This window comes from Zootoca vivipara, chromosome 6 (genome assembly GCF_965207765.1).
Source record: "Zootoca vivipara chromosome 6, rZooViv2.hap1.1, whole genome shotgun sequence".
NCBI lineage: Eukaryota > Metazoa > Chordata > Lepidosauria > Squamata > Lacertidae > Zootoca > Zootoca vivipara.
The window spans coordinates 59,948,466-59,963,596 of record NC_142589.1 but is presented as its reverse complement, the minus strand read 5'-3'; the positions used below and the strand labels follow the sequence as shown (position 1 = coordinate 59,963,596).

General features: G+C 43.9%; 1 long non-coding RNA gene across 1 annotated transcript in view; it reads right to left on the bottom strand.

Annotated features, from left to right (window-relative positions):
• Positions 1–12,318, bottom strand: part of LOC118086475 (uncharacterized) — a 29,588-nt gene extending 17,270 nt beyond the window's left edge. Inside the window, exon 1 of the long non-coding RNA XR_015950608.1 lies at positions 5,795–12,318. This is a non-coding gene — a long non-coding RNA (uncharacterized LOC118086475). The remainder of the gene's footprint in view (positions 1–5,794) is intronic.
• Between the last annotated feature and the right edge of the window lie 2,813 nt (positions 12,319–15,131).

Here is a 15,131-nt window from a genome sequence, read left to right as displayed (position 1 = left end):
TCTGTTTTCATTGGCATTCTCCAACACCCTTAGCCACTGGTCTGTCTTACCCAGTAATGTCTACTTTGACTGGCAATGTTGCCAACATTGCAGGCAGCATGGTGGGGCTCACCTGACCTCTGCTTGATGATGTCACTTACTGGGAAGTAAAGGGGTGAAGCAGTGGGAAGATCTATTAGCCATGATGGTGATGCTCTACCTCCACAGTGGGAGGCAGTAATGCTTCTGAATACCCGTTGCTGTAAAGCACAGGAGGGGAGAATGCTCTTGTGCTTGAAACCTAATTGCAGGTTTCCCACAAGCTACTGTTTGGCCACTGTGAGAACAGGATGCTGGACTAAATAGGCCATTGGCCTGATCCAGCAGGCTCTTCTTATGCTCTTAGAAATATAAACATCACCAAATTTTGGGATGCAGTTCTCCAAACAAAATATGCATACAAAAAAAGTGTGGGGAATGTGTGCACAGAAATGCATGTTAAAGTGAAAATATACAAAAATGCATTCAATTAGGGGAAATTGCTTGCATTAATACATTTATTAGGCAAAATTGTGCAGATATTAAGAGAAATATGCATGAAAATGCACTGAGATTTCATGCAATTTGTTTAATGCAAACTTAAATGAGATGAACTGGACTTAAGATGGGGGAAATGAGGGAAGCCAAAATTGATAGATTCAATCATCCTTAATCAGGACTAGTTCTTGCATTGCTTGAATGTCACAACTGTAGGCCCCACCACTCTGGCAATACTTGAAATGCCTTGGTTACTTCCTATGGCAGCACAACCAGTCGCTAAGAGCCAAAAGCATTGGCCTGGAAAGCAACCACATCATACATCCCCTGTGGTTTCCTGATTTACAGGTACAGCAAGGAATACATGACCACACAGAAGTGGCAAGCCTGACATAAAGTCAACTCAAGAGCTGCCTTCTGTCTACTCTGCTTCACAGAGTTAATTATGAGCTCGTTAGAGGAAGGTTGGCCTGAAAATGTAAAAATGCATAGAAAGCCACACAAGAGCAAGCTCTGACTCTTTGAGGTGGTGATAGAAGTGTATCAAAGCAACAACAACAACAACTGTTAGAAGTGCAGTCCAGGGATCATCCAATTTGTAACATAAGGGTTAATTCTGTTATCAGTAAGTCAGCTAAGGGGGAGGGGAATGTTGCTTAGCAACCAGGCAGCACTGCATGCCTATTGCTGAGATGCCACTTTCTCTGATGGGTTGTGTAGTTCTGAGGAATTTTCTCATCTGTTTGGTTGAACACGTCCAGCCTGCAAGGCCTGAACAAAGACAAAAACATCTCTGTTCCTTTCTCTTCAACTTATACACTGTTTTTGTTCAGTTCTACAAGGGCAGCAACACTGAGACTAAGGAGGAGGAAGCTGAGAAGCTTCACCAGCCAGTGGGTTGGATGTTAATAAGAAGACAGGCAGGTGGAGACTGGCTGCAGGCAGAATGAGGTTGGTTGGCAACCCAGCTTTTCTTTTTAAAAAAAATGCTTTAGCATTTGTAGAACCTGAGATACAAGGCAAATGTACTGACACTATTCTTCTCATTTTTGTGAAAAGCTAGGCTGCTCCCCACTTTCAGTGTTTTGCTTCAACTATACCAGAAAAAAAATCATGCGGATCCCCATGCTGGGTGGTGCAGTGTCCCACTCATCCTAAAGGACCAGCCTCCACTGCTTTGGGATGTTTGGAATAGTTTGTCACATGCACTGACGTTTCAGTGGGTGGCCCCTAGTACCAATTCCCTGCTACCATTTGCTCACCAAAGCACAACCTGCCCATTTAGTTTCCCGCAGCCCAGGTGATTCAAGCATGCCTACTTTCCCCAACTGCTGCTTGCTGAAGGCCCATTCATATTTCAGCAACTGAATCAAGGAGTTGCTTTCTCAAGATCTCTACCAGTAAATCTGGGAGATTACTTAGGAGACTGTAATCAAAGTACACACATCAGGCTTTGAAAAATAGTAATACCGAGGTCTTGCACAACACCTCTTTATCACTCCTTTGCAAGCCTTAGTCAGGTGGTAAATATAATTCTTGAGCAAGACCTCAGTATTAAAATAATAGTAATTAAAAACCACATGGAAACACAGGCCCCCTCCCAAAGGCATCCATCCAAAAGCAGAAGCCTCCATTTTGCATATTGTGAGTAATTATATAACCAAGGCTAGCAACATTTGTTCTTACACACTTTCTGTTTTTGTTTTTGTTTTGAAGGATGGAGGGCATGCAAAAGACACTGGATACATTCCATCAAGCTCCACCCATTGGTTCAGTTGCATAAGGCAGAATAGCAATGAATATTCATAACTGGGGAAAGCAGGAATACTGTATGTGGAAGCCCAAAGGCACACACAGGCAGGAGGGGGGGGGAATCAGATCTGAATGACCCATTTGCAATATAAGCCCCACACCAGGAAGCACACCTTTGCTCCATTTCTCTGTATCAACCACATTAGTTTATCTTCCCTCCTTTGGCTTTATACCTTATTGTATGACACTTGTCTTCCTTGCTAACTGTTAACAGCATGTGTTAAAAACGTATACAAACAATATATGCCTTATATTTACAAAGAAAAATACTTGTCACCCCATTGTACAACTTGTTTGTTGATGTTTTGTTCTACTGCTCTGGCAGAGTTCCTCTTATGTTCTTGGGGATCAGAGGTAGCCAATATGGTGCCACCCGGAAGTTGTAGAACTCCAACTCCCATCAGCCCCAGCTAGCGTGGCCAAGGGTCAGGGATTATGGCAGCTGTAGTACTCCAACATCTGAAGGGCACCACACTGGCCAGCCCTTTTAGAGATGTTTTGATAGAGAGTGATATAGGCAAAAATCTGCCCTTATTCCCTTATTGGGTTCTCCATCGGTTGGAGAATATAACAGAGGCCAACCAGAGACGTTTGAGAAGCAAAGCCTTTATTTTCGCTGTTGCAACAGGGTCCTTCCCCTCACGCAGGAGAACAAGGAAGGAACCCCAAACAAAGGTGTCCTGCCCTTAAATAGAAATTTGAAATTGGTTTCAGCCCACCCCCCAGAAGCATCACCCATACGTCACAGAAGGGGTGTAGCCCAAGACCGCCCTCCCTAGATTCATCATAGGTACATCATTAAAGGGGAGGTCTGGTGGCAGTAATCTGAGCATCCTGGACTGTGGGGATTACACAAGGAAATTGTGCTTGCATGTGTGGGAATGACTGAGATCTGGTGCTGGCAAGCCACACCGATCTGTGAGAGTGTGGGCATTAGCACGGCAAGCCGGCTAATGTCAGAATGGGAAACACGTGAAGAAGGACAGGTCAGAGGCTCAGGTCAGCAGGGCAACAGGTCACAACAGAGCTAGAAGGATCAAGGAGGATCTGGATGGAACTGGATGAATCAGGACAAACCAGATGGGTCAAGCCAAGGAGGGTAACACAATGGGAACTAGGAGGGGGTGTTTACAGAGTGACATGTGCTTGGAGCATGGACAGAGGGCATGGCAAAACAACACGTGGGCTATGGAGGATGTCTTAGGGAGTGACCGGGTGTGACGTTACAGGAAACATCACCTTGTATGGGACTGCACTGCTGTAATTTGCTAGAAGTTACACTGTCGTTGTAATGATTAACTGTCATCCTGAGCTTTCAATAAAAGGAAGCGCTCGAGCTCTGCTCTTGGTCGCCTTCCCATTGAGTTCAACCTGCCTCCAGTCGTGTGTCTTTGCCCCAGACAACACTGGACCCTGCCCCCTGCCCCAAAACCTAATCAACAAAAAAGAGAGATATTTACATTTCCCTGTTTCCCAGCCAAGTTTATCACACCCTTTTGTCTGGCACTCAGGTATCAGGATGCCAGGGATTATCACTTTAATTCCTGAGACAATGAGAAGGTTCCCCCCACCCCCCTTCTTCCTTGCAGAGGAACACCTGGTCAGAGAGAGAGAGTCAAAATGGCGTCAGTCAGGCCTGTCTTCCTGTGCTGCTTCAGACATGTTTCTGTACATTCATGTACATGTTTTATGAACAATTATTATATATATATATATGACCTCAAAATTCTTATAATAGCAATACACCACTTAATGGATGAGAAGTCTGTCAACGACTTAACTTTGATGGAAACCCCATGTTCAGAGGCAGTATACCTTCTGAGTATCAGATGGTAGAAAGCCTGTGCTTGTGAAGTACAGATGCATGTATTTCCTCCGATTCCTTCTTAATAACGCATGAGACACATTCCAACTTCCTTAACATGCGAAAACTCTTATCTGCCACCAACACCCTCTCAGTAATCTGCAAGCCCATCCATGAGATACTATTAAGAAGAGGGCAATTTTCTTGTACCGCTTGAAGACTTCCTGGTGGCATGTGGCTGACCACTGTGGGAAAGCTGGACTAAACAGACTTTCAACAAAGCTTTTCTTATGTTCTTAATTAACTGAGAGCTGTAGTTTGTCCTCTTTGATTTGGTTCATTCCTTGGCTATGGGCTTTGCTCATATTAACAATCTGAAGCACGCTACCTTAAAAGACTTTACCACTCTGGGGCAACGGTGCAAAGAAGCTCACACCAAAATTTCAGACCAGTTATAAAGCCCTGTAGCCCCTAACTGCACTACAAAGAGAGAGAGAAGAAAAAGAAGCAGCAGCAGCATTTTAATTTGTTTGTTTATTTAGATGCATAATCTGCCTGACCCTAAGGGTTTGTAGCAGATAAACGAGCGTGGTAAAGCAGAAGCTATAAAAGAAGATTTAAAAGATTAACTAGATGTCTAAATTAAAATACACAATTAAAAGGAATCCTTTATTAGCCTTGATAGATATTTAGAAAAAAATCATGTATTGCTTTTTGGAAGGTGCTCTGTTTCAAATGCAACACCAGAGAAAACAAAAATCCAAAATGGCAGAACAACCACCCAAAAGTCTCTGCATATTCTGGTAATTCTTTGGTTATTTATTTTAAGTAAGTAAAAATATAAGCTTCTTTCCTGGGTAAGGTTGCTAACCAACCTGTATTTTTTTCTTTTTTCATCAGTAAAACTATGATCTGACAGGTAACCAGTATGTGTCCTGCCAGGTAAGTTGTAAAATCTAGATTCTATCCTGGTTCTCCCCAACATTGGCCAGATTCCATCTTGGCTCCAACAGTGGTTTTGAAACCAGAGGTTAGCAGCAAGGAATGCAAGGGAAAATTGATTCAGTTTGCATTTGGAGCAGAACCTACTTAATTTGTACTTTCCAAAATAATACACAGTCCTCCTTCAGAATTTGCATTTCTCCAAATTTTGCAGTGCCATTTGCAAGTCGAATAATGTGTACCATTTTAGGGTAAATAACTTACACAAATATATGGGGGGAATTGCTCTGAAAGAAAATGTGTTTCTTAGGAGAAATTCACTGTGAAATGCTGGTGAATTTTCATGAGTACTGTACAGTACTACCTCGGTTTACAAACACAATTGGTTCCAGAAGTCTGTACTTAACCTGAAGCGAACGTTCCCATTGAAAGTAATGGAAAGTGGATTAATCTGTTCCAGACAGGTCCGTGGAGTACTTCAACTGAAAATACTCAAACCGAAGCGTACTTAAACCGAGGTATGACTGTACTTAAAAAGAAAAAAAATCACAGACTGGTGATTGAAGACTGGGAAAATGAGAAGCCCAGAGAAACCCAAATGGATAAATTCACTCATCCCTGTTATCTGTCCTCTGAAAATCCAGAGTCCGAAGCTAGTACTTTCTCCACATCATTCACACATTTTAGACTGCAGTTACTGACGCTAATTTAAACACCTACCTCACAAGGCTGTGGCCTACTTGCTCCCTTCTGCTCTCTCCAGCTTGGCAATGATTGTTGTTTACCTTTCAGGGGCTCTTTTTCTCTCCTAAAAAAAGAAAAAGAAAAGGGGGGAAAGATCATGGAACACCCAGGCTTTAATGTATGTAATGAAACTGATACAGTAATTTTATTCCTGGGTCATAAATGGAATGGGCTGTAAAGTAAAGTTGGGTGTTTTTTTGAAACCAGCCTCAAAGAACGAATTGTTCCAAAGGGTCTGGTTAATGAGACAGTGAAACGTATATGAGGTTCATGTCGAAGAGAGACCAGTTCTTGGTCGCTTTTCCTACCTAAAAGATCTGTGCTCCCTCTCTCAAAAAAAGCCAAAATAATATATATTCCTCTCTCCCTCCCTCTCGGCCTCCTCAAAACACACAGCCTTCGAGCAGCAGGAGTCGCGAGCCCTGAATTCATTTCTGGTTAACAACTTGTGTGGCCTTTGTGAGAGGTATTTCCCAGCTCTAGACCTCATTTCCCTTATTTTGGAACAAAAATGGGTAGCAATCCTTAAGCATTCCCAGAAGAGGTGATCAATTAGGAACCCCTCCCCATGTGCAGGTGGCGCTGTGGGTTAAACCACAAAGCCTAGGGCTTGCTGATCAGAAGGTTGGCGGTTCCGAATCCCCGCGACAGGGTGAGCCCCCATTGCTTGGTCCCAGCTCCTGCCAACCTAGCAGTTCGAAAGCATGTCAAAGTGCAAGTAGGCAAATAGGTACCACTCCGGCAGGAAGGTAAACAGCATTTCTGTGTGCTGCTCTGGTTCGCCAGAAGGGGCTTTGTCATGCTGGCCACATGACCTGGAAGCTGTACACCGGCTCCCTTGGCCAAAAACGCGAGATGAGCGCCACAACCCCAGAGTCGGTCACAACTGGACCTAATGGTCAGGGGTCCCTTTATCTTGTACCCCATGTGCTTACACAGAGAAGGAATGGACAGAAGGAGAAGGAGGAGACCGCCGCTGCCATGCAAATAGTCAAGAGAGATGGGCACATCATGTTTGACAAGATCACGTCCCAGATCCAGAAACTATGTTACGGTCTCAATTTGGACTTCGTCAGACCTGCTCCGATCACCATGAAAGTGACCCAGGGCCTGTACATTAAGGTTACTACTGTAGAACTGGATACTCTTGGCTGCTGAAACAGCAGCAACCCTGACAAGCAAGTACCCTGACTATGCTATCCCCACAGCAAGAAAGGCTGTCTCCAACCTGCACAAGGAAACTGTTATGCACTGAGGCTGGATCCTAGAACAATAGGCAAGTAGGATCCTAGAAGGCAGCATCCTGATTGGTCTGCAGGAGCTGCCCAATCCGGCTCCAGGAGGAAGTGAATCAGCAACCTGATTGGCCTGCAGCAGCAGCCCAGTACAGTCTCCAGAAGGGGAGTTGAATCAGCCAATCACGTGGGACCCACTGTGTAAATAATGTATATATAGCCAGAGGTTTTTTGGGAAGACCCACTCCCTGCTTACCATGAGCTGAAATAAAGGGCATGAAATCAACACTCAGCTCCGAGTATATTTCAGAAACCAAGAGAGTATTCAGCGAAAAGGGAAGGAGTGAAGCAAATCTTTCCATGGCATGCACACTCAGGAATCTTCCTCCTGTCCCACTTTGCACTGAGAGGCACAGCCTCTCACTGGGTGGTGAGTGGGCTTGCACGTTCCTATGACACTTGTGAGCGAAGCTGTCAGGAGTCTTGTATATTTAATACTTTGGCTCTGATAGAAGAAAAAGAAGAAATTCTGTGTGCTCCAAAATTTCCAGTGGTGGCACCTAAAACAGGTTCTGGAATAAACTCAGGTATGGATCATGCGCAGTTTAGCCTTACATTTACGAAGCATTACAGGGGGACTTCCTATGACATTGGACACAAACTCACATTTGTTTTTTAAAAGTGGGTTACCAAATGAAGCAATGCTTACGCAAAATCTTTTTCTTTTTTTTAGCTAAACTTTCTGTTGGAGTGAAAAGGCAATACTGTCTTTGTCAAGAGATGGAAAAAGAGTGTGCCAAGTTCTGGGCACGTTTTCATTCACAGTGATTTTTATCTAAGATTTCAGCAATCTTTGATTCTGGATCATATGCTGTGTAGAGAAAGGCCACGGTTAATAATTTAGAGGAGACCAAAACTGGTTACAGAATCTGGGCCTGTGATGCTGTGTAATGGAGGCTGCCTTATCTCATTGTTTCAAGGAGGTACTTTAAGATAATGCTCCAAACTCTCCAAAGTGGGCTGAATTGAACTTACACAACAACTTCACAAGCTCATCGAAAAAATCTGGGAGAGAGAGGAGATCACAACAGACTTTAGAGATGCCGAAATTATCAATCTCCTTTTTAAAAAGTGATAGAACGGATTGCGGAAACTATCAAGGCATCTCTTTATTAGCTGTGGCTGGCAAAATTATTGCAAGGATCTTAGCAAACCGTCTCCTAACAATAACTGAGGCTACCCTTCCTGAATCCCAAAATGGTTTATGGCCTTCTAGGGGGCAGTGGACATGATTTTCTCCAGCTTGACAACTTTTAAGAAAAAAGCAGAGAGCAAAACCAACCCCTGTATATGGGGTAAATGTAAAATGTAATGCCCCGTGGACTGTCCTTCTGAAAACTGGCTGCTCAGATAAATTTGTGATCATCATTTGGCTCCTCTATGATAATATGACAGCAACAATCACAGATAACAATGGCTTTCAAAGTGAACCATTTACAGCAGGATCAGGTGTTAAACAGCGTTCAGTTATCACCCCAACTCTATTTATTATTTTCATTGCCATGACCCATACATTGTCAAAGGGAAACTCTCCACCGGAGTAGAAATCATGTATCAAACAGATGGAAAGCTCTTTAATCTGAGTAGGCTGAAAACAAAGAGCAAGGTTACCATAACTTCTGTCATAGAGCTTCAGTATGCTGATGACAACGTAGTGTGTGCACACTCAGAGGATGACCTCCAAACCATCCTAAATATCTTCGCAGAAGCTTACAAATAGCTTGGCCTATCACTCAACATCCAAAAAGTGCTGCACCAACAAGTACAAAACAACCCTTCTGCAGCGCCACAAATCCAACTCAATGGTGTAACATTGGAAAGTGTTGATAACTTCTCCTACCTGGGCAGTTATCTTTCCACAAGGGCCAACATTAATGCTGAAACCCAGCATCACCTTAGCTCTGCGAGTGCAGCTTTCTCTCAATTGAAGTGCAGAGTGTTTGAGGACCAGGATATTCACAGGAAAACCTGTGTTTACAAAGCTATTATACTACCAACCTTACTGTATGCTTGTGAAACTTGGACCACTTATAAAAACCATCTCCAACTCCTTGAAAGATTCCATCAACGGTGTCTCTGAAAAGTTTTACATATCACTTGGGAAGACAGGCAAACTAATGCCAGTGTACTGGAAGAAGCAAAGATCACCAGTGTTGAAGCAATGGTTCTTCAACATCAACTTCGTTGGACTGGTCATGTTGTTCGGATGCCCGATTATCATCTTCCAAAGCAACTACTCTATTCCAAACTTAATAATGGAAAGCATAATCCTGGTGGTCAACAAAAGAGGTTTAAAGACTCTCTCAAGGCAAATCTTTTAAAAATGTAGTATAAACACTGACAATTGGGAAACACTGGCCTGTGAGCGCTCCAATTGGAGAACAGACTTTACCAAAGGTGTCATGGGCTTTGAAGAAGCTCACATTCAGGACGAAAGGAAGAAACATGCTATGAGGAAGGCACATTTGGCAAACCCTCACCATGATCAACTCCCACCCGGAAACCTATGTCCCCACTGTGGAACGATGTGTGGGTCCAGAATTGGCTTCCACAGTCACTTATGGACTCACTGTTAAGACCGTGTTTGTGGAAGACAATCTTACTTGGCTACAAGTGATCACCAGAGAAGAAGAAGATGACACATAGAGCATAAGTGGTAACAGTGGAGGCCAGAACGGGAGAAAGACTGCAAAGTTTTCAAGAGTGGAGCTGATTTACATTGCTCAGATTAGGTGGTGAGGATGTCACCCACTACTATAAAACTTTTTGGGTGGACAATCAGAGCATGTGCAAGGCAGGGCCATAGCTAGGGGTGGGGAGGTGGGCCCCCGCCAGGGGCGCAGATGATGGGGGGCACAAAATCTGCTAAAATATGTCCATAAATATAAATATTGATCATTGCCTCCTAAGAAATGGTTTTAAATAGAGGGTGAATTGAATGGGTGGAGGGGGTGGAAGAGAGGTGAAAAGAAGAACTAACTTGTCTGTGGCTAGGGGGTGCAATCTGGACGGTTCTGCTAGGGGCACAAGATTACCTGGCTAAGGCTCTGATGCAAGGTATACTAGGACTTCCCAGTCCTGTCTTGAGAGCCAGCGTGGTGTAGTGGTTAAGAGCGGTAGCCTTGTAATCTGGGGAACTGGGTTCACATCTCTGCTCCTCCACATGCAGCTGCTGGGTGACCTTGGGCTAGTCACACTTCTCTGAAGTCTCTCAGCCCCAATCACCTCACAGAGTGTTTGTTGTGGGAAAGGAAGGGAAAGGAGAATGTTAGTGGCTTTGAGACTCCTTCGGGTAGTGATAAAGCGGGATATTAAATCCAAACTTCTACTACTACTACTACTCTTCTTCTTCTTCTTTTTCTTCTTCCTCCTCCTGCCGGGAGCAGCCAAACGTGTATGGAAGGATGATTTGATACTTGATTTAAATAAGGTGAGTCGGACTCCTCACACCACCAAAGATGTGCGATATTCCCCGCCCCCATGTTCCTACATAGAAACAACAACAACAACAACACCCCACACAAAACGTCTAAGTCTAGAAAGCAAAGAAATGCTTCTCGTTTGGCTAAAGAAACACCGGAAAAGGCATCACTATGCTACCAGACAAGTCCTATCTGCACGGGGATGCACGTAGCCCTCCAGATGTTGCGGCCTACAATTCCCATCATCCCTGACCATTGGGCTGGGGTTGAGGAGAGTTGGAGTCCAACAGCAACTAAAGAGACAGGTTCCCCACTGCTGATAAGACACCCATTTTGTTTTCCCCAACCAAGAAACCAATTTTCAACTAAAATCCCAACCGTACTCGGTGTGAATGCTTTGGGGGTGGGGGAGGAATATAAAAATACAAGGATCATAAGATCATGAAAACAGGAGCGGGGGTTACACAAATGTACTGAAAGCCCAATTGGGTGAGGACGACACATTTTTAACCAAGTTCCTTAAATCAGCCCCACAGTTCAGTTGTATTCCCTTGGAAATCCTCACAAAGAAAAACATGGTGAATGAGAAGTTTGGTTTTCATTAAAAACTTGAATGTAAGGGTTTTTGTCGTTTTCAATGGGCCTTTGATTCCTACAGATGGAATGTTTTCAGAACCTTTTTTTTAAAAAAAGAAAGACTGTTCCGTACTTTCCTTTCTTACAACAGCAGAGAAATGTAAGTAAATTTGAAGTCTCTTGTGTGTGCATATGTGTAGCTCCACAACTGCCTCCTCCGTCTGTCACAGATACGCACGGACAGATTCCCACACACACAACACATACAGCTGTGTATGCATACACACAACATACATGCACACATGTGCATGCACAAATCCACCAAATTACTCATACCCATAAACACAAGGACATCCTTCCACTCTTCCCGAACTCTAACTGCTGCTGCATCAGTGTATCCTGGGACCCTGAAAGGATCCCAGCTTGAAATCCTTGTTTGTCAGTTCCACAAAACTGGTGGTAAAGATGGCAAGGAACCATGGCCTCCATTGACAACACAGCCAATCTGCAAGAGGCAGGAAATGCTTGACTCCAGCCAAGTGGCCATTACAGATGTCCCAAGAGCAGGCTATATGAAACCAGCTTTCAGGAGCCTGATGAATGCCACACTAAGCAAGTCAGACAAACCATGAATTGAGGAGATAGAGGCAACAGGTGCCTGGTTCTATTAGCCTGAAAAACACCATACTAGCTTCCCAGAAGCAGGTGCTGGGCCCTGGCCCACTAGGACTCATCTCAATGCACACAGAAAATTAGAGCCGTTCCCTACTCCCAAATACTGTTGAGCCGAGACAAACTTGCTCACCCTTTGTTGTGCACCTTTTTAGCAGTGCACCTTGCAAAACCGTTTGCCCGTTCAGTTACAATGGCTTCACTTGCACTCACTTTCAATTGACTTCACTAGCCCTCAGTTACATCATCATATAGCCAAATATGATTGGCTGGACAGCTTCACGGTGATATCACATTCACTGTGTAATCTCTGACTGGATAGGGTCACCTTGGCATCTAATTCAGTAATCATTGGCTTCATTTGCCCCCACATAGTCAAATATGATTGGCTATGTAATACTGTGATGTCATCAGATTCGGTGCAGGATCCCTGGTTGGTTAGGATTACCTATATGGCTAATTCGGAAAGGAGATTCACTATGGGGGATATGATACCCAATTGGATTTTTAAAAGTACAGTAGATTAATATGAGCAATCTAGCACTTCTGTTGTATAAAAAGCACTATTTTTTACCTAGAAATCAAAACTTTAGAATGTGTGGTATGAAGCTGTCTTTTTTAAATCTGTGTAGATAGAAGTTATATATATATATATATATATATATATATATATATATATATATATATATAACTTCTATTTTGTGTTCATACAAAGAATTAAGAAATGCACTACATCCTCCCCCCACCCCAGAGTCTGAAGTGGTGCAGTCCTGGAACACATGTTACCACATGATCTGCGCTTCGCGTAGAGCAGTGGCGCAGTTTGACTTCTGAACGGTTTCTTTTTTTAAAAAAAGGAAAAAAAGAAGCTGTTTCATCACTTTCCAAGATGAGTTCCTTGCCAGGAAGTTCAATGCCCACTGAGCTTGCCACCCAACATTGCCCTTAGCCTAACTCTACATCAAGAAATTAAGAAAAATTGTGTTAATTTTGCATTCATTAAAGCAGATTAGTTTTTAAAAATAAGAAGGCAAACGCCTTTTCCTTCACAGAGAACAGCCCCAGCTGAATGCCCAAGGAAGGAACAGCAGCACCAAGAGCAATAAAAGGACACGCTAATGATTTTTCAAAGCACCAGTTGTTCCCAGCTCAAGCTCATATTCATTTTTTTTTTCTGTAGCACTTTTCATATGAGGATTTCAAAGTATTTTCCTGGCTGACATTAATTTAATTAAGACTCGCTTCAGCCGTGGGAGGCTGTGTGTTAACAATGGGTATAAAGCGGGTGTCATCAAGTGCAGCTTCTTGCACGGCCGCCAGAGCTTGTTTGTGTTTTGAACCCAAGCACGTGAGCCACTGGTCACTTGCGGGGAAGGTTCTGGGAAGGGTTGGTGATGCAAGCTCCTACAAGGTTGAGGAGGAGGAGGAGGAGGAGAAGCAGGAAAGACCTGGCAGGCTGCAAGAACAACTCAACCCATCCTTATCAGAAAGGGGAAAATGAGTGTGGTTTCTGGGATGATGCATTTTGACACTTTCAGTAAAGGAATGGTGTGGATTCCTCTAAAGCAGGCTTCCTCAACCTCGACCCTCCAGATGTTTTTGGCCTACAACTCCCATGATCCCTAGCTAGCAGGACCAGTGGTCAGGGACGATGGGAATTGTAGTCTCAAAACATCTGGAGGGCTGAGGTTGAGGAAGCCTGCTCTAAAGCAGTGTTTCTCAACCAGTGTGCCTCCAGATGTTTTGGGACTACAACTCCCATCATTCCTGACCACTGGTCTTGCTAGCTAGGGATGATGGGAGTTGTAGTCCCAAAACATCTGGAGGCACACTGGTTGAGAAACACTGCTCTAAAGGCCTCCCGGGGCCTTAAACCAGGAACTGCCATCCTGAAAGCTAAGAGATTTGGTTAGAGCCTGCTGGATCAGACCAGTGAATACAACCAAACAAACCCCTGTGTTGCAACACTGACGGGAATCAAAAACAGAGCAACATATGCAACCATGCAATATCAACTCTTTATAATATCAACTGGGGCTGATGGGAGTTGGATGGGGTTGATGGGCTGGTTTGGAAGTCCAAAACTTCTAGACAGCACCAGGCTGGGGGAAGGCTGGACTAGAGAGTGTGGGATTTCAAGTAATCCTTGCCACTTACCACCATATTCTTTTTTTATATTAATCGACAACATGTGCAAAAACGAAAACCAGAGTGGTCTTCTAAATCCACTTTTGTTCACAAGAGGACTTGCATCAATGCCCACCCATCTCCCTCCATAATCTGCCATTTTCTCCTCATTTCCAAAAGGTCTGCATTGTCTAGATAGCACTTTCCTGTGCTAGAACCAGAGGATCGAGTGACAGTAGCCAATGGGGTCTGCATCTCCTTTCGGTGTAACAAAAAGACATATGGGGTAGGGGGAAGGAATCAGTCGCAATACATGAATGAGCAATGTTGTTGCAAAATAATATTTTTTCCCTCATTTGTTTATTTTCTTTGTGGCTTAATACTTTTGATGATACTCTTAGCCGTTGCCAAAGGGGGTGGGGAATGGAGGTGGGAGGAAAATACTTGGCAACTTACAGGTTACAGACTCCCAATGCTGCCTTGGGGATACGAATACAGCTCCTGCCCTACCAGAGTTCTCCATTTCACCGCAAAAGAAGCTGCTATTAATACTTTCATTGGCCAGGGTACAATTAAAACAACAGTATTTCAAGCTTTCCAGTTAAAAAATAAGCCCATTCACATCCTAATATCTTGATGCAGTTGACAGAAATAACAGTGCATGCCTCTGAATTCCCAGTTGCTGGGAATCACAAGAGGGGAGAGGGCTGGTCCACTCAGGTCCTACTTTGGGGGCTTCGCATTGGGGGATCTGGTTGGTCACTGTGAGAATGACTAGGTGGGCCTAGTCCCATTACATTCTTAACACACTACTCAATGCCTAGATGCTATGCTCATAAAAAGGAGAACATAGGATGAAACGTTCTCCCTTTCCCTTGCGTGTTTGATGTTTGCTTCATCAAAACGGTTGGGTTTCCTTTCTGATGGCACAATAAATCACACCACCTATCCTAGTGAAATCATTAGAAGAGGAATAGAGGCGTCTGGTTGTGCCATTCCGCCTTCAAAAGTGCATACCTCTCTTTCCTCATCCTGGGCCCAGTTTGGGAAGTGATAGGGGTCACTGTTCTGCAGGTTTCAAAGGGGTTCGGCTTGAACGAAGAGACAACTGGTTGTGATGGATGCCTATTGGATAGCATATGTGACAGCGCCCACCCGCAGCACTGTAACAAGACATCTTGCTGCTGAGGCAAAGCTGACTAGATTGGCAGTTGAGCCTAC